This window comes from Halichoerus grypus, chromosome 1 (genome assembly GCF_964656455.1).
Source record: "Halichoerus grypus chromosome 1, mHalGry1.hap1.1, whole genome shotgun sequence".
In the NCBI taxonomy this organism is placed as follows: domain Eukaryota; kingdom Metazoa; phylum Chordata; class Mammalia; order Carnivora; family Phocidae; genus Halichoerus; species Halichoerus grypus.
Genome location: NC_135712.1, coordinates 188,768,799 through 188,794,914, shown reverse-complemented (window position 1 = coordinate 188,794,914; position 26,116 = coordinate 188,768,799). Strand labels below are relative to the sequence as shown.

Sequence of the window (26,116 nt, the reverse complement as noted above, 5' to 3'; positions counted from 1 at the left end):
TATTTTAGCAGTTTGGCTATGACATGCCTGGGTGTGGCTTTCTTTGTATGTATCCTGATTTGATTTGCTAAACATCTTAAACTTATAGGTTGATGTGTCTCCCAAAGTTAGGAACTTCAGGCCATTATTTCTTAAAATACTTCTTTCTGACACATTCTCTCCTCTTTTCTGAGACTCCAATTATACAAATATTAGACTGCTTGCTTTTGTCCCATATGTCTCTGAAATTTTTTTTTCCTTTTCCCCTCTGTTCTTCAGATTAGATCATTTCTCTTGATCTGTCTTATGTTTACTGACTCTTTCTATAGTCTGTAATTTCCTGTAAAGGCCATTAAGTGAATTTTTCATTTCAGAAATTATTCTTTGCAGTTATAGAATGTCCATTTGGTTCTTTTTTATATTTCACATTTATTTATCTGAAATGTCCCATCTTTTCATTCATTTTATGTCATCCATTTTATGCCCTTTAAATCCTTAGGCGTATTAATCACAGCTCTTTTAAAACCATATCTTCTAATTCTAATGTCTAGGGTAATTCAGGGTCTGTTTCTATTGATTGCTTTTTTCTTGTTGATGGGTCTGCTCTTCATGTGTCCAGTAGTTTTTTACTGTATGCTGGATACTGAATGATACATTTAGGGTATCTACATTGTACTGTCTTCCTTAAGAGTTTTGTTCTAGCAGGCAATTATATTACTAAGAGATCCCCTTTATCCTTTCCTTGTGAGGACTGGTCTATTGTGACTCTCTTCTTGGCCTTAAACCATGGCCTTCCTCTAGAGCATGGCCCTCACTCCTAAAGCTACCTTTTCTGGGGTCTCAACTGAATGCCCAAGTGTTCAATGAAGTATCTTCTCTCAGGCTACAATAGAATTACAACATCTCCCAGCTCTGGTATTTTTCTTTGATTCTTGGTCCCACAGCACCCAACCTCTGCTAGGCCTCAGGGAGTCCTGCCCTGCTGATGCACACCAAGTCCTCAGACAGTGACCTACAGAGGAACGTCCATGCACACTTCTAGGTGCCTTCTCCCATGCATGTCTCTTTTCTTCAGTACTCTGCTCTGCTAATTCTAGCCATGTGAAAGCCTCAAACTACAAACCCTGCCTCCTCAGTTCACTAAAACCGCCACCTAACGTTTGGCTCTACCTCCTTACTTTCTGGTCCAGGGAATGTACCTCTGGGCAGAAAACCAAGGTGAATGTAAGACCTATCTCAACTGTTTATCTCCCCTCAAAGAACAAAGTACTGCACTGCCTATTAGTCAACTTCTCTAAACAGTTGCCTCACACATTTCATCTAATTTTATAGTTCTTCATGAAAGAAGAACATTATTAGTCAAGACTAATCACAGATGCCTCATTGTGGCTGACAGCAGAAGTCCTCAATTTTCTAAAATCACTGCCTTTGAAAACTAAAGTGCTATAACATCTCTCTTCATTCATCATCTCATCACCAACACCTGAACTTTACAAATGATTCTATTTCTCTGACCACCCACTACTATACTGCACATGAATGATGATATTTATCAAATGAATTACCCTTAACGATTTATTTCTATATTTGGGAGAGAGATAGAGCATGAGTGGGGGGGAAGGGCAGAGGGAGAGGGAGAGAGAGAATCTCAAGCAGACTCCCTGCTGAGTGTGGAGCCTGACATGGGGCTTGATCCCATGACCCTGAGATCATGACTTGAGCCAAAATCAAGAGTTGGATGTTCAACCAACTAACCTACAGTCTCCTTGTTTTTACTCCCCTTCCCATGTTATTGGATAGCCAATTGACAGCTAATGTCTGTGTCTCAGGACACAGAGGAGGTCATATGAAGAGAAAGGGGAAGCTCAATTTATTGCAGGAATTTTCTTTTCAAAAGCTGTGAAGATCAACTGGGCAGGAGAACACTTTTATAGAGAGGTTTGGGGATTATGAGAAAATTTCAATTGGTCTAACTCATCAGTTTTCAACAGCATCACCACCACTAGACCTTCAAAGAGGTAATTATGTATTGGTTGTACCTTATGCTTAAGCAGTGTAGTTTACACTCTTTTACAATGAACTACATCTGTCTCTGTGACAGAATGTAACTTCGGATCATCAACAAGCTTATCTAGACCAACAACATTTCGTAACAACACTGGCTTCCAAAGGCACCCAGCTTGTGATAAACTTTCTTTGTACCATTTTTAGCTTCTACACATTTGAACAAAGGTGAACCCAAAGCTAACTGAACTCTCAGAAACAAGTCTCTAAGCAGTGTTCCTTTTCAGAAGTGGGAGAGGGTGTATGTTTAAGAATGTTCAAGGATTAGTTTGTTTCTTTTTCAATTTTTTATTTATTGATTTTATCTTAAAGGCAAAACACAATCCCTTTCTAGGGCTTTAAATACAGATCAACAATCTAAACAGGCTGCAGTTAAGTACATCATTCTTCAAAGATCAACTCAGAGAAGAAAGGTAGCTCTGAACTTGTCACAAATCAAATACATTTAAGAGAAGCAAATGTAAATAGCAGCTAAAAATGGGGAGCAGGAGAGGAAGATTAGATCCTGTAGAAGCTCCTTTTTAGGTTTGCTGAGATGTTTCTAACTAGTTTGCATATCGACATGACCGACATGGTGTAATTTTTCTTAAGTTTGTCAATCCTTCTACACATTAGTAGATTGTAATTTCACCTCAAGTTGATTTTTCCCATGTGTATTTGACAATTCCTTGGTGATACAGAACTTAAATGGTCACTTTCCAAGAAAGGAAACAAAGGCTAACATTTCTGATAAAGGTGGATAGATGGATGGGTGGAGGGATGGATAGGTGAATGGGTGGAAGGGTGGGTGGATGGATAGATGGATGGATGGGTAGATGGGTTTATAAGACAACCACTAGGTCATTCATTATTTATTTGCTCAACATGTTTTTGCTGAATGCTACCAGGCTAGGGTATAAAAGTGAACAACTTAGAAGTAGTCTCATGATAGAGCTTACAGTCTACCAGGTACAAATGGAGGATTCAAAATAAGCATAAATGTCTACTACATCACCTGGAGAATGTAACCAAAATGAGTTCTCCAACAACTTAACTGGCAGGTATCTGCAATTATATACATGCCAGGTAAGATAAGAAAAGGCCTATAACCTCTCCTGGACATGCTTTGGAGACCAAATAGGTTTTGATCATGACTATTTCCTATAAATCCTTATATATACCTTCCAAATTCAAGAAGAAACAAGGAGATATCACTATTACAAATCTCCTACTGAGCACCCATTAATTCCATACAAACAGATAAAAAACTGTTATGCTTGTTTTTGCCTTTTTTTTTTTTTTTTTTTTTAGTTGTTTGGAGAACATCAAAGTCTGATACAATTTCACCATATTTCCCTTCAAGGACACTTGTTATAAAAGCTATTAATGTATATTTTTTGGCATATAAAATCATATCCACTAAATTTTTGTCTCTTTTGGAACACAGTTCTATTTTCATCTATCAATGGCATGTTATCATAGATGCCAATCTATTGGGCAAAAAAGTAAGAGAAAACAAACATTTACTGCAGAATCACAAGGTATATATCACCATTCAGTGGAAGGCAAAATTAGCAAGTATGAGCTCTGCTACTTTGGCCATTCAACTGGAAGATTTTTCTGTAAGGAGTTCTCCAAAATACAGTCAAAATCTAGGGTTTAACAATCTCCATCCTTTATCCTGCCCTTCCTGTTGCAAGTTACACACATGGAATCTGTTGTCCATATGAAAGACCAGGGTTGGTACCAGGGGGTGCTGTAAATAGATTATAATCCTAAATTGCAAAAGGTTTATCGTTCCCAAGTGTCCCTGATTCTGCCCAAAGAGTGGCTCCAGCCTGTGCATGATGGCTATCTGTAATGGAGACAGACAGCCCTTTCTTTTCAAGAACAAGATTAACCATTTGTTTCTTTCAGCTCATCCCCCAAATTCTTCCTGTCTCAGACATACCAGTAACATAATAAATATCACCTTGTTTTCTGTCTTTAAGACTTTTATATTTATAGGCAACGTGGAAACTGATATTTGGTCCTAAATAAGAAATGATTTACAAACTTTTACCTGTAACATAATGATACATCAATAATCAGCCAATGACAATAATGACAATAATGATAATGGTTAGGCCTTAACTTGTGCCAGGAACTGTGTTAGGCTCTCTTCATTCATTATCTCATTCAATTCCTACAATGCCCATCTGATTTATATATTGCTTTCTGTAGCCCCTTTAAGCACTTTCACATAGAAATCCATCCTTCTCTTTCAAGCATCTGTAGAAGTTGGCAATATAGGAACAGGCAAAGGGATAGGATTCTGTCCAATTGGGAAAAACAACCATAACCTTCATTAAGACCTACTCATTTTAGAATGAGGTCAATGAAGCTGTTAATTATGATTATGAGAGTAATATCTACTCACTGCACCCAATTTGAGAATTACAGCATATCATTTTTAAAATCATAATTATTCTATTACTCAGAGACAAACATTGATAATGTTTTGATATTTCCCAGTCTTATTTATGTGTGTGCACTCACTTTCTTTTGTTTGTTGATTTTTAAAAATCAAATACAGATCATATAGCATTGTAATTTGGATCTTTTTTCACTGAACATTATAAGTATTTCCTCATTAAATATACTTTTTAAAAAGATTTTCAAGTGCTACCTTATGTACCATAATTTAACAATTCTCCAATTTACTGGCAGATTATTTAATAGAGTATTTATTATACAAATACTATAATACACAATTATAATAATTTCTGTCTGCATGTCTTTTCCTTCAGAAAGATTTCTAGAAATCAGATTACTGGATCAAAAATATAAAAGCTTCCCTATGCACAATTTCACCATGAAGAATTTACCATCTCCAGATCTAAGTAGTAGTATCATATTTAATAACTTGACAACTAGGTGAAATGATTTTGTTTTGCACGTTTTATGTTTTTATATAATGATATCATATTGCATTCTTCTGCAGCTTACCTTTTAAAAGCTTAACTCAACATAATATTTGAGATTTATCCCTGTTAATATATGCTATCATTCATTCTTTTGCTTTTTTAAAATCATCTCTTGTACAAATATTTAATAATATTTATTCATTAGCTATTGTTGGAATTTATATTTTCCTGATTTACAAAAAAAAAAAAAATGCTATTGTATCTGGAACACATCTCTTTGGGCATAAGAGTCATGGGAGATACACCTGTCTTCAACTTTTCTGGATGATGCCACACTATATTCCACAAGGGCTGTTTGCCCCATGAATGAGAATCCCTATTGTTCCATAACCTCTCCAACACTTGGTATTATTAGATTTCAAAACTCATTTTTCCAATAAGATGGATATAAAATCTATGGTATAATAATTTTAATTTATATTTCCTGATCAATTTTCAGGTTGCACAGCCTTTCATTCATTCATTAATTGGTCATTTCTGTTACTTCTTTAATTTATGTTTGTTCAGAATCCTACCCATTTTTAATTCATTTTTCAATTTCTGATTATTTAGTTATGTTAACTCTTTATGTATTTTATGTCACTTTTCTGCTGTTAAACATTCAGTAAGTACAAGCATACCTTGTAGAATGTTGCCTTGATTAACACTTTCCTGGCAAAATCCCTCTTGGTTTTTAAAAATCCAAATTTCATAATATACAATTTTTGCCAATGGTCATGTAATAAAAATTTAGGTTTATGACACCAAAATTCAATAGAACATTTTCTACAAAATGACATACAGGAAAATTGTCAAGAAATTTTCCAAATGCATTCAGTAGAATGTCAGAATCGTGTAGATATTTTGAAAAGCATGCTGAGTGTGAACACAAGGGATATGTATTGCAGATATTGCCCATGCTAAAAGGCCATGAGAGCATCAGTGTGAGCCACACTTTGCCACTGGGTGCTTGAACTGCATACACTTCCACACTGCCTTTCACAGTTAGCTCTTCTTTTTGCTTTCTGTCGCAGTCCTCAAAGAGTTGAGAACATATGGAAGACAATTATGGAGAAGGAAGCAAAGCAAGTGAAGAAAGATACTACATATGAAGCATGCAAATCAAGTATTTCTTAAAAATTAATTGTTGCATGATCAAGAATACAATTTTTAAGTATTTTAAATCCTAATATGAGAGTTTATTGTTCAACCATGGGCATTTTACTGTTTTACTTACATTTCATGAAATTGGTTGGGAGGTTGGGTTGATATATAACACATTATCATTTTTGTCTTTTAAAATAATGGGCAATTGTTTCCTGGAAACCACTCTTGGGTGAAATGTTGGATCATCAGGAATGAATCAGTTAACATCAAACAAGGAGTGTTGTTCTTTTTTTTCCTAGCATGTTCCCTATTACTCTTTGCTTTCTTCTTTTTCTATTTTTACACATTTCTCACTTAGTGTTGGTATGATGGGTATGACCCTATTTTACAGATGAAGGCACTGAGATTCAAGGAGGTCTATAACTAGCTGTATTAGTTTCCTGCCTGTGGCTGCTGTAACAAATTAACACAGACTTGGTGCTTAAAATAATAGAAATTTATACTCTCACAGTTCAGAAGCCAGAAGTCCAAAATCAAGGTATTAGTAGAGCCATGCTCCCTCCAGAGGTTCAAGGAGAGATTCCATTCCCTGGCTCTTCCAGCTTCTGGTGGTTCCTGGTATTCCTTGGCTTGAGGCCACATCATTCCACTGCCTCCACAGTCACATCGCCTTCTCGTCTGTGTATTTCAAACTTCCCTCTGCCCTCTCTGATAAGGACACTTGTGATAGAATTTAAGGCTCCCTGGGATAATCCAGGATGATTTCCTTATCTCAAGATTCTTAACTAAATCACATCTGCAAGGACCCTTTTCCCAAAGAAGGTCACATTCACATGTTCCAAGAATTTGACACAGATACTTTTGTAGGGACCATTTTTCAGCCTGACACATTGGCTCAAAGTCACACAGCAGGACATAGTATAGATAAGTTCAGATGTAGGACTTGCAGATTCCGGAGTTCATGTTCTTTCTGCTCCATGTGCTGTCTTCCATCAGATTGTGTGACCTGTCATCTCTGTCCCTCCTCACACCTCATACTGAGAGAAAGTCTGCCCTACCATAGAGTAAGGTCAATATTCTGGACCCTTTACCCCAGCTCCATGGAATTTTCCAAGTCTGAAAAGGCTGAGCTGCCCATTAACACATTGCATCATGCACTCTTAGCTTCCTTTCCAATACCTTGTCAGCTTCCTGAGCCTAGTTCAAGAACCACACTAGAGCACCAAACAACCCTGCTGGTAAGAATTATTATATCCTTCCCACTCATACTGGTTTCTCAAAAGCCCCCATAAGTCTGTAGTATAACAGAAGAAAAAATTCTAAATATCATCCTCATTCTTTTTTCTAGGCTTGCTATCTGCTGTGACTTAGGGAATGAAAATGGACGGTTGAAAGAAACCATGCTATGTCTCCCAAACTGTCCTCGAACATTCAGTTTGAAGGTTAGCCACTTGCTTTTTGTCAAGCGATTGCTTGATGTGGAAAAAATAGAAAATGTGATATTTCCACCTGCCCAACATGTGGGTAAGATCTACAAGGTTCCGTTCTGCACACACATTTGCCCCTTCCTTCTAGGAACCATGATTCCCATCCACATAGATTGCCTGGAATTCAATCCATCCTCTTTTTTCAGTCTACCTAGAGTTACTATTACAGTTTCACATAAGACATGAAACCTTGTAATTGTATAGGCCAATTTACAAGCCCTTCCCCATTCAAGTTGTCATCTGAATAACATCTACATGCATTATAAACCCCACAAAACAATGCTTTTATTTTTACTTAAATAGACATATATGTTTCTAAGAAATTAAGAAGAAAAATGGGCTTTTAAATTTGCCTCGCTACTTATGATGTCTACTGCCCTTCATCCTCACCTGAGGATTCAAGTTTTCCATTATTTCCTTTCATCCTGAAGAACATCCTATAGCATTTCTTGTAGTATAGGGTGGTCTGCTGACAATAAATTTTCCCAGTTTTTCTTTATCTGAAAGCAACTTTATTTTGCCTCCATTCCTGAAGTACAATTTCATTGGATATGGAATTCTGGATTGATAGTTTCTATTCCTTTCAGCACATGAAAGATATGTCCCACTGTCTGATAGCTTTTATCGTGTTTGAAGGTAGGTTGGCATTTTTTCGAAATGTGGTTCCCTTGTTGTATATTGTATGTTGTTTTTCTCTGACTGCTTTCAAGATTGCGTCTGGGATTTTCAGCTGGTTCATTATGATGCACCTCAGCATTTTGAATAGGTAAATATATCTTTTTCACTAACTTTGGGATGTTTGGAGCCATTATTTCTTCAAATAGTTTTTATGCCCCATTCTCTATCTCCTTTCCTTCTGGGATACTAATTACCAATATGTTAAAATTTTTGCTATTATCCCACAGGACCCTGAGACTCTGTTTTGGGTTTTTTAAATCTTTGCTTTCCCTTTGCTCTTCAAAGGGAAAGTTTGTATTTATCTATCTTCAAATTTACTGGCTGCTTGTAGTCTGTATGTTCCAAGGGTCAGCCAGTGATTTGGGTAGAATTTATACTAAGAATCTGTGGTTCTTTCTGTCTGGCTTCCTCCTTTCTGAAATTTCCCCACCACTTTCTAATAGCTACAGTCACCCCAAACTCTGTACTCTGGTTCTTCTGGCCAGAAAGACTGTGGGTTTCCCATTGGGGTTTTAGCTACTGACTACAGTGAGACCTCAGGATGGGGAACTTGACCCGTGCCAATCCCCTCTTCCAAGTGTCAACTCCTCTCCAGAGTCTACCTGCCTTTTTTCACTCTACACATACAGAGAATTGATTTGTTTGTTTTGTATTTTGGTCAGAGTTTATAGTTGTTTTCTGTGGGAGTTTACTTGATTGTATGGGAAGCAGAAATCACTATTTTTTATGTTTTAACTTTGTTATGTTGTCTACATTAGTCCTGACAAGTTCAGTAATGTTGCATGAACAAATAACTCCTAGAACCTTAGGGGCTTAAAAAAAAACACAAAGGTTTATTTCCTGACTTATAACTCATGTCCATTTCCCAGATTAACAAGGGCTCGTGTCATCCTTACTTAAGGACACAAGCTGGTGACCTTCACTATCTACTTATCATTCTGACAAGGGGAAAAGGGGAACATGGTAAAAAATGCACTAGCTCTTAATGTTTTTGCCCAGAGCCAACTTATATCACTTCAGTTCACATTTCATTTGTCTAGGCAAAACATGTAGCCTCACTTAAATTCAAGTGAGTAAGGAAGTGTACCCATTCAATTTGCCCAGAAGGAAGAGAACTAAGATATATGTGAATGAACCTGAAGGCTACCATGATGTCATGTCATATGGATTTTTTCACTTTCATAAGGTCAATCAGTCAATTTATTTCCTCTATGTATTGTGCCTTATATAAAAAAATCTTCCCCAAGATGATAAGATCCCAAGGTTATGAGATGTCCCTTATGTTTTTCCTCTAATGTGCTTAAATTTTTGCTAAAATCCATTTAGCTCATTAGCATAACTGGAGTTGTGTGTGTGTGTGTGTGTGTGTGTGTGTGTGTGGTAATATGTCTAACATGTTTTTCTAGGTGGATAGCCAATTGTCCCATTCACTGAAAGAACATCCCCCCTCCACCAATTTAATATTCTAACCTTATCAATAAAATAATTTTATGTATACATGGATCTGTTTTAATACTCCTTATTTTAACCAATAATGTAATTGCCTGGTATATAACCCCATGGTATAAATATTTTAATTTTTTAGTAGGTAAATACCCCATTATGGTTCTTCTTTTAAAATAAATCTTGTCCATCTTTCTTTCAAAAACTATTCTAAAGTATAGTCTTTTCCCTTTTAAGATATAGAAGAGGCTTACAAGGTCCCTTAAGAAATCCTGTTGGGATTTTGATTGTGATAGTACAGATTTTAAACAGATGTGTCTAAGATGTGTACTAAGGTTTTCTTTTTAAGTTTGTTCAACATTTTTTATATAGTTACTGTGCAGTCCATTTTAGTTTACTTGTGAATCCTACAGTTGTGTGGGTCCTCAGAAATATATAAGAACTCTATTGATATTTTACTGGGATCTTACATATAGCTACCTCTCTGAACTCTATCAGTTTTAAAGATTTTTTAGTTGAGTTTGGAAAAGACAATTATATATTTTTAATAGCACTGGTTTATCTCTTCTTTCCAATATTTATACATCATATTTAATCTTATTACCTTATTCCCTTAGCTGGATTCATGTTGTATAATGGCTAGCACAATGTTGAAATAGTTATAGTAAGGGCAAGCACACTCATCTCATTTGTGGCAATAAAAGGAATTATTTCCAATGTTAACATTAAATAATGTACCTTGCTATAGAGGCCTCTGATATCTTGTAATATGCTGTGTAAATTCATTCTATTCCCAACTTACTGAATGAGTATTGCTTGTTTGTTGTGTTGTTTAATAGAAAAGGGGACTCTATATTTATTAATCCACTACTTTTATATTCTGTGGATTGATTTTGTTATTCTCATTTAATAATGAGAGCTCTTGGGGTGCCTTGGTGGCACAGTTGGTTAAGTGTCTGACTCTGAATTTTGGCTCAGGTCATGATCTCAGGGTTTTGAGATGGAGCCATGTGCTGGGCTCTACACTGAGCCTGAGTGTGGAGCCTGCTTAAGATTCTCTCTCTCCTTCTCCCTCTGCCCCTCTGCACTCTCTCTCCCTCTCTCTAAAAAGAGGAGAGGGAGAGAGGGAGAGAGAGAGAGCATGCTCTTGGGGCTATTAATTTTCTGCTAAATACAGCTTTAGCCGTTTAAATGTATATACACAGAGTTGTCTTTTTTCTAATACTTTGTTACTCTAGGTTTGACTTCCTATTTGAACCTGCAGTTCTTTAAAAGAAATTCTTGTTTTTTATTGTTGGCATTACAGTTTTTGAAATTGTTGAACTATGCATTTAAACTTTTATTAATTTTTAGTTTTATTTCACTGTAGGCAGAGCATGTAGCCTGTAAACATTTTATGTTTCATAATATGGTTTTCTTTGAGGTTTAATATATGATCAACTTTTTTCTAAATGCTTCATAACTCTGTAAAGTATGCTTTTTATTTCTAGAGAACAAAGTTCAATAAATATTTATTAAATCAGCCTTATTAGATTAAAATACTCTATGTATTCTGTGTTTATCTGACCTGTAAAAGATCAATTAAAGCGTATTAAAATCTCATACAATTTTATTTCTATCAAGTTTTTCTTATATTTGTAACAGCCTTTATTTCATGTATTTTGAGGCTGTTACCATGTCAATGAAAATTCAGGACTGTCATCTTCATTGTGAAGTCTCACTATTTGAATGAAAATATAATCTTCTAGGACACATTTAATATTTTCACAGTCTTTGACTCTATTTTGTCTAAATATTGCCAAGATTACTTTTTTGTTTATTTTGCTTTTGCCTGATATATCTTGTCCATCTTTTTTATTTTTGTTTTTTGTTTGTTTGTTTTAGTCATAATGAGTCCTCTTTGTTTTACATATATCTCTTCTCAGTAACCTATGGTTAGATTTTGCTTTTTCACTGAAAAAGAGAGTCTTTGTATTTTAATAGACTAGCTTAATGATTCTTTTATAATGATTCAGCTTCAGAAAATGCTTTCACATTCACATTTGTTCTTCATATCATGTAAAGTACATGGGAAATGTCATTCCTATTTTACACATGAGAAAATTTAAAACCAAACAGTTTAAATATATTTCCCATAGTTATTCAGGTAATATGTGACAGGGGTAAGACTTAACCAAAGGATACTAAAACTAAAGCCATGGCGTTTTACAAATATAATATACTTTTGTTGAACATCAATGTTCAGATGGACTAACTGGCCAAATTATCTTTTTTTCAAGTAGGTGAATTTACACTAGTGTTGGCATAAATGATATATTTGGCTATACTTCTGCGATCTTACTTTACACTTTTTGTAGTTTATGCTTCACTGTTAATTTCTTTGCTTCCCAAAGTTGGCGATTTAGGCCAAGTGGCACAGTCTTTTCTCTCTGCACTGATTTGGAAGTCATACCTACTTTCATTTTTTTTTAAGATTTTATTTATTTATTTGATATAGAGAGAGAGAGCAAGAGAGGGAACACAAGCAGAGGGAGTGGGAGAGGGAGAAGCAGGCTTCCCACTGAGCAGGGAGATCCCAGGACCCTGGGATCATGACCTGAGCTGAAGGCAGACACTTAACGACTGAGCCACCCAGGCGCCACCCCCCGCCCCCGGAACTTTCATATCTAATACTGGTAACAAGTATACCAAAAAGAATATTAATATTTATTGAATGCGTAAGTCCACCCCTATTAAAATAAAGATTTATCACCATTTTATTTCCAGACTCTGTAAATATGATCTTGGATTTTGTTACTACTTAGTATTAAATATTAAAATATTAAGTACTTAATACTTATTAAGGCATTATCTTATATTACATATTTTGTCTTTCAAAAGTATAGTTTTACATTTATATTCAGTGTTATACTTAAAGTTACAATTGTTTAAATCTTGCTTGTGTTTAATTAGTTACATTATTAATAATCAGTCTCTTAACATTTCTCTGTTATAGAATTCTTAAATTTGATTTCTCTCTCAGCTGCGTGAACTAGTGCTTCCTAAATCTTAGTACATGTAAGAATCTCCTATGAATACTGTTACATAGATTGCTGCATTCCATCCCGAGAGATTCGGCTTCAGGAGGTCTGGAGTGGACCAGAAAATCTGTACTTCTAACTGGTTTCCAGATAATGCTATTACTGGACTCGGAACTTCCCTTGGAATAGCACTGACCTGGGCTACATCTTTAAGCCATTTCCCTAGTGAAGAGGTGTATGCTTTCTCTTCTCTTGTGTATTTGAGAATCTCTTCCCGATACTTTTACAAGTAAAAGACAACTTAGGTATATTTACCTTTCTTCAGTACACTCTCCCAAACTGTTCCAAGCAAATTTTTGTAGATTTTATAAGGTAAATTGTTTTCTTGCCCACCTGCTTGAAGGATTTTTTTTCTTTATTTTTGTAATTAAAAAAAAATTGCCAAGTTGTAATAGTATGGAACCCTTTTCATTAATGTTGCCTAGAGTATGAAAAACCCTTTCAATTTGCATACTGGGGCTTTTTTGCTTTTGTTTTTGTTTTAGCTCAAAAGAACTTTTATTAATTTTTGATTACTACTTGTGTTCCAATTGTTTCTGTCTCAAGAACGTCTATAATTCTTAGATTTGGTCTAGTGTTTAAGTCGATGATCTCTGCTATATGTTTAATCTTCTCCATTTCATTAATTTAATTTTATTGTCCTTTTCTCCATTTTGACAGAACTTACCAATTTTTCTTCTACATTAGTGATATATATGTGTTTTTAAATACCTATTTCTTTTCAGCTTCTAATGCAGATTTTAATTCTGTATGGCATTTTGGTTTCTTTATCATATTTGCTTGACTAACCTATCTCTTTTTCCAAACCATCCTACTTTCTTTTAGCTTTGGCTTATTCTCTCATTTCTCCTTCTGTTTCCTGAGGTTTCTGAGGATACCAAACTTCTAAATACCCTTTCATGTTCCTATGGCAAATCATGCTGCAAGGTCTGTTATTCTGGGTCTCTGAGATACTGTTCCTTCTTTCTTGTCCATCATGATTTTTTTTAACATGGAATGCTTCATGAATTTGCATGTCATTCTTGCACAGGGGCCATGATAATCTTCTCTGTATCATTCCAATTTTAGTATACGTGCTGCCAAAGCGAGCACTGTCCATCATGATTTAAAAAAAAAAAAAATCAGTTTATCATGAAAGAGCCAGTATTTGCCAAGAAAGAGATGATGACTGTCTTTACTTATGTGTTACTCAAATTCCGTACAACTGGATCATAAATTGGTTTCCAGAATTCCTAATCCCAATTGCCAGTCTCTAAAAGCCATTTTGTAGGGGTGACTGGGTGGCTCAGTGTCTGCCTTCGGCTCAGGTCATGACCTCAGGGTCCTGGGATCGAGCCCCGCATTGGGCTCCCTGCTCAGCAGGGAAGTCTGCTTCTCCCTCTCCCACTCCCCCTGCTTGTGTTCCCTCTCTCAACTGTGTCTCTCAGTCAAATAAATAAATAAAATCTTTTAAATAAATAAATAAATAAAAGCCATTTTGTAGCACTCCTTGGAATAATATAGAATCTTCTAGCACCACTGCCTGGATCTATGTCCAATCTGAATATAAAAAACAATAAACGACAGTACCCTCTTTACCTTCAGCACAGCTATAGTTCTTTAATTATGACAGATACTGACAAGTATACTTCCAAAAATATTATTGTCCCCAACAATAGAAGGCAGAACAGTGCCCTTCCCCAAAGATGTCTACATCCTATTCCCTAAACTCTGTGAATATGTTAGGTTACAGAGCAAAGGAGAATTAAGGTTGTAGATGGGATTAAGGTTGCTAATCATCTGACTTTAAAATAGAGAGATTATTCACTATTACTCAGGTGGATCCAACGTAATCACGAAGGTCCTTAAATATAAAGAGAGAAAGAGGCAGAAGAGTTAGAGCCAGAGTGATGCAATAAAACAAAGACTCAACTGGTCATTGCTGTCTTTGAACATGGATGAGTGCTACAAGTCAAGGAATGTGGACAACTTACAAAACCTGAAAAAGACAAGGAAACAAACTGCCCCCTAGAGACTCGAGAAAGAAATTCAGCCTAACCAACACCTTGATTTTATCCCAGTGAAATCCTTTTCAGATTTCTGATCTCCAGAACTTTAAAATAATAAATTTGTGTGTCTTGAGCCACTATGTTTGTGGTGACTTTTTACAGCAGCTATAGGAAACTAATAAATGACATGCCAACTGCTATTTGTATTCTCTACATCAACGCAGAGATAGAAGTCTGCATTAATAGTATGCCTCAAACAGCACTTACATTGTATAGGAATTCTCACTCTTGTAATTAGTCTGTCATGTTTCTGAACCAGGGGAATGGGGGCAACTAAAAGATTAAAGGTCTTTCCTCCTTCTAGCCATAGCACAAGCGCACCCTGAATTGAAATTGTTCATTCCAGTTCCAACAAACTTCAAATTAGTAAATCCTCTACAGGAATTTAGAATAGCTTTGACTATAAGAACTAGTTTTTGGTGGTAATAACCTCATGCACGTGCGCACGCGCACACACACACACTGCTATCCAGGCATCAATTTAATTTCATGTAATCTTCACTCCCTTCTTGGTTAAGGTGCTGATCCTCCTACTTCACTCCCTTGTGAGTGAATGAAAATTTAAGAAATTATACCTTTATATAAAGTGAGAATGCTTTTCTAACTATATGAATTCTTTGTCCTTTAAATAGGTAGAACCAAGGCCTATCTATTTTACTTTTGCACAGCACTACTTTTCCTTGGGGAAAGAGTAAAAGATCACATTTTTAAATGTTTCTCTCTCTGGATAGGAAGCTAGTAGGAGCGAGATTTCCATATGTTTTGATTTGCCCAAGTAGGTATTTCTCTACTCACTAGTCTCTGGAAATCACTGTGTTTACTCAAGATTTAATTCAAGTCATGGGTAAATATTAAGAGGGAATTGACAAAGGCATATTAAGTTTTAGAGAATAAACTACACTTTCCTAAAAGAAACACATTATAACAGAGGTGACACAGAACAGCTTTCTGCCTTTCAAGTACCGAAGGCCACACGAGCAGCCAACACCCCACACTTGATCTTGCCCTGCAAAATTTCTGCACAGCAGATAAAGGGCCAAAGCAACACAATTTAATAAATAGGACACACTCATTCATCCATATGTACTAGATCTTAGGCCATCAGGCTTCTTACTGCTCCTACTATAAGAATCATGTTATGCTTGCATGCTGGACACAACTGTTCTGAATACATAGGTCTTTGTCTGGACCAAAACTGATTGGGGGGGAGGGTCCTCTACTATTAGTCTGCAAGAGGGTCTAACATTTCCCACTATTACAACCATCAAACAAGATAAAGCGTTTTTATCTCCAAGAGGATTAAATCAAAACACAGATAGATTGACCTTGGAGATGAGCCATTAGTCTTTGTGAGATAAATATGAATACTTGATGGTATTATTTAATAGAGCTGCAGAGAATACTGAGGAAATTAAGCAGGCTCATATGGGAAGGACCAGAAGGCAAATGTGAAAACCGTAAGGACATGGGTAGGACATAAGGACACTAAGATGCTGAATTTTCTCTGAGCACAATCCTTCCCTGGTAGAGCTAACTGGTGGGCTCCTCAGATTATAGATATTCTCTATAGCGTTAGCCAGTGTGAACCCAATATGAAAGAAAATGAAAAGCATCATAAGTCTTTAAAAACAAATAAATATTTTCATTTTCATAGGTACCTTTGAAACAAGTGGTTAAATTAAGAACATGAGCTCTGAAGTCGAACGGTGAAGGTTCAAATCCTGGCCTTGGCCCTCACAAGAATGCGATGTAACTTCTTCATGCCTCATTTCCTGCATCTGTAAACTGGAGATAATACTGTTACCTCACTGGCTACTCCAGGAGCATCAGCTATGATGATACATGTAAAGCTCCTAGCACAGTCCTAACCTCTACTAAGAGCTGAATATAACTGCTGCTCCTGCTAAGGAGAGGCTGCAAAGCATTCTGGGTAAGAACAGGACTCTTGAACAACAAGACTATCCAGGCAGGCTCTGCCATTTAATAGCTGTACAATCTTGGGTAACTTATTTAAATTATCTGTGCCTCACTTTCCTCATCTATAAAATGAGAGTAATAATAATAATTATATCAGTGTGATCTTGAGGATTAAGTGAGTTAATGTTTGTAAAATATTTAGAAGAGTGTCTGGCATATAATGTGTTTGATAATATGTTTTTCAGCTCTCTTGGTTTTAAAACTGTGATCATGGGAAGTCAAGGGCTCTATAGTGATACTCTGGGGGTCTGTGTGGTAGAGTGGAGATAAGGAAGGTATGGGCCAGCCTCACTCTCTATTCAAATAAAGTAACTCTATTTTATATATTGAGCTCTTGGGCAAGATTTTCTTTGAGTAAAAGGTCTTGCTGTTTAAAAAGAAAAGAAAAAAAGAAGAAGAAAGGAAGGAATGGAGGGAAGGAGACAGGGAGGGGGAGAGAAAGGGAGGTGAGGAGAAAAAGAAAAGAAGGAAACAAACCAGGGTTCTATACCAAAGGGCCCCCATATAAAATATCTCTATCAGTCTGGTTTCTACAAAATATTGCATATTTTTATATGCATTATTTAGCAAATTTAACCAGATCATTTTTAAGGTTCCTTGCAGACAGAAAATTCCGTTTCTTGAAAAGTGAATTTTAGTAAATTCAAATTTTAAACACACAACTTCCCAAACTTCTTTAGGGTAAACAAAAATCTCAATAATTCTAATTTAACATGCAAATCATGAATATTCAGTACAGTCAAATGAATAATAAATCACCCCTGACTTCAAGTGCTTGCCATGGAAAATTGCCTATTTCCTTAAGCACGCAGAAATCTGTTTTTAAATAGTTTTTTATAATTTTTGTTGTTGTGATGGTTGCTCTTCAAAGCAGCTTGGAAAATGTGCCATCTTCAGCATTAAGGAGCTAAAGAAGAAATGATTAAAGCAAAATATGGTGTCATTAACAAAAGGAAAGAGAGAGTCCATGGATCAGAAGGCTGGGTGCTGGGACACATTTTTTAAATGACACCAGGTAAAATTTATGATGTAAAAGGGAATGTCCTAGTCATTCTGAGTCTTGTTATCTATTTGAATAATAAATCAAAAGGCTCTTTATCCATTTATGGCTGAAATTATGACCTTAGACAGGTTACTGATGTGATTTACCCCACTGATGCAAATGAAATGAAAACCCAGTGAAACTATCACTGGATTGGTCCCGTGTTCTAGAAAATTAGTGAGGCTTGGTAGAACAAACATTCTGAAGGGAAAGTATAAAACTGAAAATATTTATGGCACCATTATATCAGTGAGCTCATTCAGATTTCTTTTAAATAACTACCCTTCAGTCATTGTTACACAGAAATCCCAAGTACATTCAAGCTTAAGAAAATTGTCTATTCCACAATTTGATGGAAGGACATCACTAGTATTTGGCCCTAAATTGAATTATTAATATTTTACCTTTAAAGACTCATGCAGTGTGATTCCATTTATATAAAATTTAAAATATGCAAAAGCTAGAGTGATTAGAAATATGTACATCGATGATAAAATTAAGAAGAAATGCAAGGAAATGATTATTGCAAAGGACAGGATAGTAACTACCTCTAATGTGGTCAGAGAGAGGATTAAGATCAGAGGAGGTTTGCAGGGGACTCTTGGGGCACTGGGAATACTAAGTCTGGACCTGGATAAACGCTGACACGGGTTTTCATTTATAATTATTCATTAAACTGCACATATATGTCTTATGCAGTTTTCTTATATTTATTATATTTCAGAATTGTATTTAAAATTCCCTATTCTGAGATGACTCTCCACCCTTTTACACAGGTCATACTTTATACTAAAAAAGTATTCATTGTTTATCTGAAATTCAAATTTAACTGGGCATTCCATCCTTCATTCTTACCCCAATCAGAATAGCACAGTTAGATTACAAATACTTAAAAAGAAAAAGAAGAAGGCAAAATAAACCACAGATACAATGCTTTCGTAGAAGTCTTGGTTATTCCTGTTTTATATCCTATTGATATGATAAATTTTTCATGGTTTAGACGTCCCTGAGGTTCTTATATCCAGGGACTATTATCAAAAGTAGGCTACATAGATGCAAATTATAATTTGCTTATAGGAAGGCAAAGAAGCTGACCTTTATAAATACAACCACACCTAAGAAAGGAGAGCTTTGAGTCAAAAACAAATCTGAAAAAAAAAAAAAAAACCACAACTTAATCTGTTCTTTTTTTAAAGTAGTGATTTGCCTTTTGTTATGTGCATTTGTTTGCACGAGGAAAGAAAAAGACAATCAACTAGTTAAAATGGGTGCTATATTGCTCCCTTATACACAAAGAATTACACATCTGTCTAACAATACTAACCATTCTGAAAGATAATTATGGATCAATGCTTTAAAAAATATCCTGAACTGCCTCCAGAAATGGCAAGGAGAATTCAATTAAATTATTTGTAAAAGCCAGAGTCTTTTTTTCCTATCCATCTGCTACTTGAAATGGGATGACCTTTCAAATAGTGCTTGCGGTTCTCAAAGCAAACTCCAAATAAAGAAGTGGAGTGTGTTCTTCCCCTCCCCCCACCAGGTTCAGCACAGATAGAGCATTTGTACTGACATTCTACACCACTGAAAAGAATGCAGATTTGGCTTCTAGAACATAAAAGAGGCATTTTAGGAATATCAATCAGGCTCTGTCCCATGCCTTCCGTCATGACATTTAGCTTCTATCAGAAAGGTGTGCTGTTTCCAAGATAAGTGTTTGGGAACAAGCTACACCAAGTAATTTACTCCCTGGAGAAAAACTGGAAACCCTACCCCCAAACAAATAGGATAAAGTAAACGTTAGTGAAGAGTCCCTTGTTTAAGCTGCCTATGGCAGGAGAGCTAATTCGAAAAGGTCAGATATTTAAGTAACAATAGACTCAAAACAGACTTCCCAAAGGCCTCTCCATAGGCCTCATATTATCAACTAGCAGCTGGTACTATGAGACTATTACAGTATTTCTTCACCAAGTCTAGACGCTTTTTTCCTTGTTTTATTGTTGCTCCCCCAGCAGCTCTTAATTTTTAAAACATTTCCAGTTTGGTCTTTTGTGTCATTTTTTTCTAAAAATCAGAATTTTAAAAACACATCCAATGTATTTTTCTTGATAAAAGTACAGCAAACGCTTTTCAAAGAGTTCAAAAAAATTAAAAAAAAAAACAAAACACAAAAGATAATCTTTTACCACACCACGCACAGAAAACCACTGCAATCTGGTGTGTCTACTTCCATTATTTTAAGGCATGAATACATCACAAAATTGCATCATAGTATGTGAACAACTGGAATCTAACACATTGAGCAACTGTTTTATGCATATCTTTCTATGCCATCACTGGAAATTCATCATATATAAATTTTCATCATAACATTGTAATTTTGGACATGTGTCTGTGTGTGTACATAGTTGTGATATAACTTATAAGTGAAATTATTTATATATTCAACTATTTATGAATATAGAGATTTAGCTTTTTTCATTAGTATAAACAAACATCAAATATACATCTTTGCAATTATTTCCTTAGCATTACTTTCTAGAAGTAGTGTGGCAGGACAGAAAAGTATTATAATGAACATTACCAAAGTTTTTAAGTTAATGTGGCCAAACTGTGCTCCAGCAAGTTTAACATGGTATGTACACACTCTGGACAATACCCTACACTCTGTGTAATATTGAGAAGTATCAATTTTGTGTTCACTTATGAGTCTGAGCAAAAACTCATCGTTGCTCTAATTATCTTTGCTTTGATTAACTAATGAGCTGAAGGTTTTAATGGTGTTTTATATTACCTCCTTTGTAAATTGCCATTCAAATATTTTGCCCATTTCTTTTTTAAAGATTTATTTATTTATTTTGAGAGAGAGAGAGCATGCGTCTGAGTGCATGAGTGGGGCGAGGGGCAGAGGGAGAGAATCTTTCAAGCAGACTCCCGGCTGAGCAAGGAGCCTGACTCAGGGCTCTATCCCACAACCCATGATATCATGACTTGAGAGGAAACCAAGAGTCGGATGCTCAACAGACTGAGCCACCCAGGCAACCCTTGTGTCCACTTTTTTTTTTTAAAGATTTTTATTTATTTATTTGAGAGAGAGAGAGAGAAAGCTCACAAGCAGGGGGAGTGTCAGGCAAAGGGAGAGGGAGAAGCAGGCTCCCGCTGAGCAGGGAGCCCAAATCAGGGCTCAATCCCAAGACCTCGGGATCATGACCCAGCTCAGGTCATGGTCCCAGGGTCCTGGGATCAAGGCACACGTTGGGGGTCTCTGCTCAGCGGGGAGCCTGCTTCTCCCTTTCCCTCTGCCTGACACTCCCCCTGCTTGCGCGCTCTCTCTCTCTGCCAAATAAATAAATAAAATCTTTTAAAAAATAATTAAATTAAATAAACGTATGTATACACACACACACAAATAAATCAGTACTTTTCCCCTGCCCTATTGCCAATCCCATTTTCCCATAACTAACAAAAAACAAAAAATAAAAACAATTACTTGTTTATGCTTCCAGAGCTTTCTCTAGCTTCATACAAATATATACAAACATAGAATTATATATTCCATTCTTTTCTTTTTCACTTAAATGAGCTCAGTACTTTTCCAATTGGTCCAATCAAATGACTATTCACCAACTGCATCATGTACATGTTGGATATCACATATAGATCTATCTAATTATTTTTATTCATTGCACAGTAGAGTTAAAATATGGTCAACAATTTCCCTATTAATGAGCTTCTTGGTTAATGTTTTCTCTTGCTTTGTTTTGTTTTTGCCGCTAAAACAATGCAGCACACATCTCTGAATATACATTTGTATACAATAGATTAAAGATTCCCAACAGCAGAAGTACAGGGTAAAGAGTGGGTGTACCATTAATTTTGATAGATAATGCCAGACTTATCAGAATTTGAAAACATTCTACTTCTCATTATGATTTGATTTGTATTTCTATGATGACTGCTGATGAAGTTGAGCAGATTTTCATGTCTATTGCTCATTTAAATTTTCCTTTTTGTGAATTACCAATTAGTATCTTTAGCCATTTTTTTCAAATATGATGTAAAACTCTCTCATCAGTGTATAAGAGTTCCTAGTTTTCTAATATTTATATTATTAAATGCTGTACACTTATATCTTCAATTTATCTAAAATTTATTTTTTAAAAATTTTATGGTGAGAAATGGGGTCTATCATTTATAACTTACAAATGAAAAGCCAGCTTTTACATCATTTTTTATAGAAACATCCATTACCCATTGAAATAAAAAGCCATTTATGCTAAATATTTAGTTCATTATTACATACTTTGATCTGTTTCTGACTTTTTTCTACTCCAATGTCAATTTTTATCATGGCCAATAACATACTGTTTTAATAACAGCAACTTCACGCCCGACTCTTGATTTCAGCTCAGGTCATGATCTCGGGGTTGTGAGATTAAGCCCTGTGCCAGGCTCCCTACTGAGCATGGAGTCTGCTTAAGATCCTCTCTCCCCTTTCTCCTCTGCTCCTCTCTCCCTACTTGCACATGCACATGCAAGCACTCTCTCTAAAAAAATAAAAAAAAAACAACCCAAACTCCAGCAGCTTTATATTAAGTTTTAATGTCTAGAAGAAAGAGTAAAAATAAAAAGCCATTGCAATTGTGACTGGAATTCCATGAACATATACAGGCTTTTAGGAAGGAATAACATTTTACAATAGGAAATATTAGGGAATACAGAATGACGATTTCCTTTCTTATTAAATGTATTACTAAAGATTTTATATTTTTTATGTAAATGAAAATTTTCTATTTCTTTGTAACTGGTTATTGAAGGTATAAATATGCTTTGATTTTAATATATTTACCTTACAGCCATCCAGCTTACAGGTTTTCTTAGTCTGTAACAGAGTCTTAAGTTTGCTAGGAATATAATCATATCATCTGAAAATGAAGTAACTCTGTTTAATGTTTTCCAATATTTACGTTGCTTAATTTTTTTGTTTAATTACATCATGTAGAACCTACAACACAGTGCTAAGTAACACTATTGACAGTAAATATTCCTCTGCATTTTTCCTGGTCTTAATAGCAATGGCTTTTATATATTCACTGTTTAATGTAATGTTACGGTAGGTTTTGTGAATATATTTTATTATGTTTAATTAACATCCTCCAATGCCCATTTTGTGTAGAAAATTATTTGAAATTTCTAATAAATTTTAGAAAATTATTTTTTGGCATGTGTACTGGGTTGAAATTTATGGCCACTTAGAATCTCAGATGACCTTATTTTGAAATGGGGTCCTGGCAGACATACTTATTTAAGATGAGGTCATATTGGATTAGGGTGGGCCCTAATCCAATGGCTGTTATCCTCAAAAGAAGAGGAAATAGAGGCAAAAACAGACACACAAGGAAAACTCCATGTGATGACAAAGGCAGAGATTGAAGTGATATGTCTACATGCCAAGGAACACCAAGAACTGACAGCAACCACTTGAAGCTAGAAAGAGGCAAGAAAAGATCACCCCTTACAGCATTTGAAGAAAGCATTATCCTGTTGGCACCTTGACCTTGGACTCTTAGTATCCAGAACTGTGACAGAAAAAATTTCTGTTATTTTAAGCCACCCAGTTTGGTAATTTGTTACAGCAGCCCTAAGAAACTAATACAGCATGTATTGATAAAATCATATCATTTTTATCTCTTAATTTGCTGGTGTGATGAATGCTGTGGAAAATTTCCAATTTTGACCCAGTTTATAATTTTTGAAATAAACCCTATTTCAAACATTTTATATTTTCATAAGCAGATGGATTTAAGTTGCTATTTTTAAAATCATATACATACAAAAATGAAATTAGTATAAAATATCTTTTTAGAGCAATCAATATCAGGTTTGGATATAACATTGTGCTGGATTTGTACTATTACTTGAGGCCCTTTCCCTCTTTCTCTATTGTCTTAAATTGTTTGATAACCATAAAGAGTATCTGTTTTTATTTTATTTATTTATTTTTAAATATTTTATTTATTTATTTGACAGAGACACACTGAGAGAGGGAACACAAGCAGGGGGAAGTGGGAGAGGGAGAAGCAGGCTTCCCACCAAGTAGGGAGCCTGATGCGGGGCTCGATCCCAGGACCCTGGGATCATGACCTGAGCCAAAGGCAGACGCTTAACAACTGAGCCACTCAGGCGTCCCAAGAGTATCTGTTTTTAAAGTTCAAATTTAATTTAGCTGTAAAACCATCTGGGTCTGGGGCCTTTTTTAGTGATACATCTTTAATCTTCCACTTTTTTCTCTGATTATTATTATTAAAATATTTTGACTTTTCTTACGTGAATATTGATAATGTATATGTTCCTAAAGAATCACCATTTCTTCTTGGTTTTCAAATAAATGGCTACAGAATTTTTTTTCAAACATGTGGTAGTACCAGTATTGACTGGTAGAGTTGACCAGGAAGCTAGGAGGATACATACCCCTTTCCTCCTACTACTACATGTGGATTGAGTCAAAAGGGGACATTCCTCAAAGAAAGAAAAGAATCATTCTTCAGTCAAGCATATAGAAGTAGCCCTTATCACTGGCAAGAACCTCTAAACAAACCCACACAAAATGTTTTCATCTGAATCATCAGGTATGCATCATAATAAAATTTAGATAGTTGGTCCTCAAGTTATTTGATACTTTCCTGGAGTCTTAGCCAAGCTATGCAGAAATTTTCTTGACATTTCCATTAAGCTACAATAAAGTTCCCATTTTTTGAAACACTTGACAAAATAAAAAAAAGAATTATTCTTCCCTCACACCTGCACACATTTAAACTTATCTAAGAAACAATTTTCTCTACAACTCTCCCAGACTTCATACTCATATCCTTTTATTCATAGCAGATGGAGGAAATTAGAGTAACACATTTGCTCTAAAATCATTAGTGTTGCCTCAGCACTTCCAATCTAAAATGGCATTTCAAGGGGTTATTGTTACGTGGATCAAGAGTTTGCTCTAGGCACAAAGAGACATAAAAATCAATTTGAAACTTTTTTTTTTTTGCAATGAGCTTTTTTTTGCATCTTAATTTCTTCAACATCATTCCAGCTGGATTTTAAACACAAATCAAGTGGGAGGACAGAGTGGTCTGATTCGGTCATGGGTCATATTTTGTTCCCTGACCAGTCTTCTGACAAATCATTATAGCCGCTTCCGGAAAGTACTATTTTCAAAACTGACCACCAACTGCTGGGTAGTCTGGAAGACTGGGAAATTTTTTTTCGCTCTCAGATACTAGCCTGCCCTTTTGCCTCCTGAAATGCCTAAAACTAAAGTAGGTAGTGAGCTTCAGGTGACAGCCATTCTGTCCCAGACCGAAACAATCCCTGGCTCAAGAAAGACCAATCTGTGAGTGTTTCTTTAGCACATACTGTATTAAGTCCACCATTAAAAAAAAAAAATTGTCCTTTAAGTTTAAGATCTACACACCTGGAAAATACAATCTTGTGTAGACATAAGAGCAATCATGGAGAATGATACCAGGTCTTTCCATACTGCATGACAATTTTCAAACTACTTTCATGTCACGTTTGTATGTCATCCTCATAAATCTATAATGAATTCAGGATAAAAGAAGAAGGAGACATAAACATAGTGGTCTTAACATGAAAGTGACATTAAAGATCATCAATAAACCCGTTTTACAGGTAAGCAAATGGAGGCCAAAGGGGAATGAGGACCTTTGCCTTCTTCTTCTACAGCCATCCTGCAAGGCCAAGAGAGTGAAAGCCAGTTGCCACAAGAGTTACAGAAAAGAGTCATAAAAATAAGACAAGGAAGAGAAACAGAATGGGAATAAAAAAACACTAATTCTGATTTAACATATTTTCTTAAAAGATGAAATCCTGTTGAATTAAAGCTTAAAATTCAACATTCATCTCTAAGGGCCATTTGGCTATGATAGTTTTATGCCATTACTAGATCCCTTAGAGAGAAGAGCAATTTTAAAATTCATAGTTTCCAGCAAATATGTGCAAGCCTTGAAGAACATATTCATGCAGTTGTAAATAGTATACACACAAAACTTAAAAGTCACTATTATATAACTATTGAAAGGAGCCTAAATATTCCATAGCTCAATTAAGGAGTTATTCATGCATTTCCTATATACCCACCCTTTACTCACCCTCTACTTTCCCACAACAGCAAGGACCTAGTGGATTATCTTAACATTGTGACCATTCTATCACACAATAAAGTTTTAAAATAATCTTTCCTTTAAATGAAAATATATTACTAGTACGT

The 26,116-nt window shown here is 35.5% G+C and overlaps 1 protein-coding gene and 1 non-coding gene across 7 annotated transcripts in view; both read right to left on the bottom strand.

The window, feature by feature from the left end:
- LOC118553122 (bis(5'-adenosyl)-triphosphatase) overlaps positions 1-26,116 on the bottom strand; it is a 1,451,800-nt gene that overhangs the window by 922,723 nt on the left and 502,961 nt on the right. Inside the window, exon 5 of one of the 6 annotated variants that reach the window (XM_078076485.1) lies at positions 16,469-16,595. The exons of the other annotated variants lie outside the window; for them this stretch is intronic. The gene's annotated coding sequence lies outside the window, so the exon portion shown is untranslated. The remainder of the gene's footprint in view (positions 1-16,468; positions 16,596-26,116) is intronic. 6 annotated transcript variants of the gene reach the window in all.
- Positions 13,748-13,854, bottom strand: LOC118528835 (U6 spliceosomal RNA). The gene has a single exon (XR_004913821.1). It is a non-coding gene; the product is annotated as a U6 spliceosomal RNA (small nuclear RNA).